Source organism: Cupressus sempervirens, chromosome 8 (genome assembly GCF_028749045.1).
Source record: "Cupressus sempervirens isolate cs-2001-9-10 chromosome 8, ASM2874904v1, whole genome shotgun sequence".
NCBI classification, from domain to species: Eukaryota; Viridiplantae; Streptophyta; class Pinopsida; order Cupressales; family Cupressaceae; genus Cupressus; species Cupressus sempervirens.
Window position 1 is genome coordinate 90,624,808 of NC_143125.1, and position 4,537 is coordinate 90,629,344.

General features: G+C 45.9%; 2 non-coding genes and 1 pseudogene across 2 annotated transcripts; all 3 read left to right on the top strand.

Annotated features, from left to right (window-relative positions):
* Window positions 1–302: 302 nt before the first annotated feature.
* Window positions 303–3,157, top strand: LOC149541799 (25S ribosomal RNA; annotated as a pseudogene).
* Window positions 3,158–3,743: 586 nt separating this feature from the next.
* TRNAR-ACG (transfer RNA arginine (anticodon ACG)) lies at window positions 3,744–3,817 on the top strand. The gene has a single exon. It is a non-coding gene; the product is annotated as a tRNA-Arg (tRNA).
* A 338-nt stretch (window positions 3,818–4,155) lies between these two features.
* On the top strand, window positions 4,156–4,227 carry TRNAN-GUU (transfer RNA asparagine (anticodon GUU)). The gene has a single exon. It is a non-coding gene; the product is annotated as a tRNA-Asn (tRNA).
* Window positions 4,228–4,537: the final 310 nt, after the last annotated feature.

Consider the following 4,537-nt stretch of genomic DNA (forward strand, 5'->3'; position numbering starts at 1 on the left):
CGAGTCCACTTATCTCCACCCCGTGATGATTCTGCGGAGTAGATCAGTCATAATCGGCAGTTTTATCTATGATTTATTTTATCATTCATGGACATTGATAAGATGCTTTCATGTCTTTAATATTAGTAGCTCCTTAAGACGGCCTTGAGTGGCAAGGTTCAAAAAACTAAGGGCGTACGGTGGATACCTAAGCACCCAGAGACGAAGAAGGGCGTGTTAATCGACGAAATGCTTCGGGGAGTGGAAATTGAGCATAGATCCGGAGATTCCCGAATAGGTTAACCTTTTTAACTATCTGTTGAATCCATAGGCAGACAAGGGACAACCTGGCGAACTGAAACATCTTAGTAGCCAGAGGAAGAGAAAGCAAAAGCGATTCCCGTAGTAGCGGCGAGCGAAATGGGATCAGCCTAAACTGTTAAAATGGGGTTGTGGGAGAGCAATCTAAGCATCATGCTGCTAGGCGAATTCTATTTGAAATAGTGGAATACAGCACCCTAGATGGTGAAAGTCCAGTAGTCGAAAGCATGGTGAAAGTCCAGTAGTCAAAAGCATCGTGACAGTTTACGCTCTAACCCGAGTAGCATGGGGCACATGGAATCCCTTGTGAATCAGCAAGGACCACCTTGCAAGGCTAAATACTCCTGGGTGACCGATAGCGAAATAGTACCATGAGGGAAAGGTGAAAAGAACCCCCAGCGGGGATTGAAATAGAATATGAAACCGTAACGCTTTCAAGCAGTGGGAGGAGTCGACCTGCTTTGATTCCTTATTATGACAGAAACAACAAAATAAAAAATGAATGCACTTGTTTGGCAGAAACAACGAACATGAAATGCAGAAAATTGTTTTGTTTGACAGAAACCAAATGAATCAAGCAGGAGCAGACCGCATGCCTGTTGAAGAATGAGCCAGCGACTTATAAGTAGTGGCTTGGTTAAGGGAACCCACCGGAACCGTAGCGAGAGCGAGTCTTCATAGGGCAATTGAATTATCACTGCTTATGGACCCGAACTTGGGTGATCTATCCATGACCAGGATGAAGCTTAGGTGAAGCTAAGTAGAGGTCCGAACCGACTGATGTTGAAAAATCAGAGGATGAGTTGTGGTTAGGGGTGAAATGCCACTCGAACCCAGAGCTAGCTAGTTCTCCCCGAAATGCGTTGAGGCGCAGTGGTTGACTGGATCTTCTAGGGGTAAAGCACTGTTTCAGTGCGGGCTGTGTGAGCGGTACCAAATGGAGACAAACTATGAATACTAGAGATAAACAAGGGTTAGCTAGTGAGACGATGGGGGATAAGCTTCATCGTCGAGAGGGAAACAGCCCAGATCACCAGCTAAGGCCCCTAAATGATCGTTGAGTGATGAAGGAGGTAGGAGTGCAAAGACAGTCAAGAGGTTCGCCTAGAAGCAGCGATCCTTGAAAGAGTGCGTAATAGCTTACTGCTCGAGCGCTCTTGCACCGAAGATGATCGGGACTAAGCGATCTGCCGAAGCTGTGGGATGTAATAAAAAATACATCGGTAGGGGAGCGTTTCGCCTCAGAGAGAAGTATCTGCGCGAGCAGAGTTGGACGAAGCGGAAGCGAGAATGTCGGCTTGAGTAACGCAAACATTGGTGAGAATCCAATGCCCCGAAAACCTAAGGATTCCTCCGCAAGGTTCATCCACGGAGGGTGAGTCAGGGCCTAAGATCAGGCCGAAAGGCGTAGTTGATGGACAACAGGTTAATATTCTTGTACTACCCTTTGTTGGTCCCGAGGGACAGAGTAGGCTAAGTTAGCCGTCTTAATTATGGTTTTATAGTTTAAGGTCAGAAGGTGACCCTGAAAAAGCAGGGTCAGAATAGGGTAGAGAAAATACCTCGAGCCAATGTCCGAATTCCAGCGTGGCGTCAAAAAAGTAAAAAGATAGACAACACGCTAGGCAACCCACGTCATACTCCCAGGAAAAGCTCGAACGACCTTCAACAAACGGGTACCTATACCTAAAACCGACACAGGTAGGTAGGTAGAGAATACCTAGGGGTGCGAGATAACTCTCTCTAAGGAACTCGGCAAAATAGCTCTGTAACTTCGGGAGAAGGAGTGCCTCCTCAAAGGAGGTCGCAGTGACTAGGCCCGGGCGACTGTTTACCAAAAACACAGGTCTCCGCAAAGTTGTAAGACGCTGTATGGGGGCTGACGCCTGCCCAGTGCCGGAAGGTTAAGGAAGTTGGTGACTTGATGACAGGGAAGCCAGCGACCGAAGCCCCGGTGAACGGCGGCCGTAACTATAACGGTCCTAAGGTAGCGAAATTCCTTGTCGAGTAAGTTCTGACCTGCACGAAAGGCATAACAATTTGGGCACTGTCTCGGAGAGAGACTCGGTGAAATAGACATGTCTGTGAAGATGCAGACTACCTGCACCTAGACAGAAAGACCCTATGAAGCTTTACTATTCCCTGGGATTGACTTTGGGCTCTTGTTGCGCAGCTTAGGTGGAAGGCGAAGAAGGCCCTCTTCCGAGGGGGCATGAGCCATCAGTGAGATACCACTCTAGAAAAGCCAAAAGTCTAACCTTGCGACTGAACCTACTGTCCAAGGGACATTCTCAGGTAGACAGTTTCTATGGGGCGTAGGCCTCCCAAAAGGTAACGGAGGCGTGCAAAGGTTTCCTCAGGCCGGCCGAAAATCGGTCCTCGAGTGCAAAGGCAGAAGCGAGCTTGACTGCAAGACCGACCCGTCGAGCAGGGATGAAAGTCGGCCTTAGTGATCCGACGGTGCCGAGTGGAAGGGCCGTCGCTCAACAGATAAAAGTTACTCTAGGGATAACAGGCTAATCTTCCCCAAGAGTTCACATCGACGGGAAGGTTTGGCACCTCGATGTCGGCTCTTCGCCACCTGGGGCGATAGTATGTTCCAAGGGTTGGGCTGTTCGCCCATTAAAGTGGTACGTGAGTTGGGTTCAGAACATCGTGAGACAGTTCGGTCCATATCCGATGCAGGCGTTAGAGCATTGAGAGGACTTTTCCTTAGTACGAGAGGACCGGGAAGGACGCACCTCTGGTGTACCAGTTATCATGCCCTCGGTAGACGCTGGGTAGCCAAGTGCGGAGCGGATAATTGCTGAACGCCTATAAGTAAGAAGCCCACCTCAAGATGAGTGCTCTCTCAGGTCACGGCAAGACGAGCCGTTAGGTGATAAGTGTCAAGTGGAAGTGCAGTGATGCATGCAGTCGAGGCATACTAAAAGATCGAAAGATTTGAACCTTGTTACTACATGACCCGATTGATCTGCTCGGGTACATAGAGTATGTTTTGATAGAACATTTTACTGTAGATATGATAAAGAATAAAAAAAGATGGATGAATAAAAAGTGCTTATTGCATAGCTCCATTTGTATCATTCCGAGCTTTCTGCTTGACAGGGCCCCAAAAAGGAGCCCCTGCCAAGCAGAGAGCTCCACAAGTACTAACCAATATCTTATGGCCTTCTTCGTTTATGGTTTGAAATTCTGGTGTCTCAGGCGTAGGGGAACCACACCAATCCATCCCGAACTTGGTGGTTAAACTTTACTGCGGTGACGATACTGCAGGGGAAGCCCTGTGGAAAAATAGCTCGATGCCAGAATAATAAAAAGCTTACTTATTTACTTACTTTTTTATTTTTTAATCAAAAAAAAAAAAAAAACAAAAATCCCGGCATTCTTTTTTCCCATTCCACATTGCTAAATGCAATAATCTTTTTTATCTGGTGGAGACAGGGCCTGTAGCTCAGAGGATTAGAGCACGTGGCTACGAACCACGGTGTCGAGGGTTCAAATCCCTCCTCGCCCAAAACAGTTCACTACTAGAGAGACTACGAGTCTCTCTAGTAGTTCTAGAGACTAAAATAGTAAAATGACTACGGCTGCTCTCGAACTATTAAGAGAACTGCGAATACCAAGAGCTAAGTTTATAGTGAAGCTTTGATTTATTCAGATATTTAAGATCCCATTCTATAAGACAATTTTTTTTGTATGACCTTCTAGAACTCTTTCTCATCGGCACCAGGCTTGCACGGCGTATTGGTAAGAAAAGAACCAAGGGCTCTTACTAATTAAGACGCTTGCTTATTCAAATTAGGGTTATTTACTCACAAATTGTAGTTTTAAGTGCTATCATACCTTCGTTGTTCCTCAGTAGCTCGGTGGTAGAGCGGTCGGCTGTTAACCGATTGGTCGTAGGTTCAAATCCTATTTGAGGAGAGCTCCTTTTTTTTCTTTTTTCTTTTTCTTCAAGCACTTGGTTCCATAATTATAAGTAAGGTCCACCATAAAAAGAGTTCAAAATTTGCCCAATTTAGCTGAATTGGAGTAAACCTCTCTTCGCTCCGACACATTCTTTTTTTCAACTATTAATTAGAACTTCATTGATAATTTTAGCAATGTTACCAACATCTTTGTGTAGATTGGGAATAATCTAAAACCCAGGGTTAGCCCGCTCATTTATTTCAAATTATGAGCGAGCTATATTCATCAATTCGAGAGAATTGATTTCGATCAAGAGAAGGTCCTT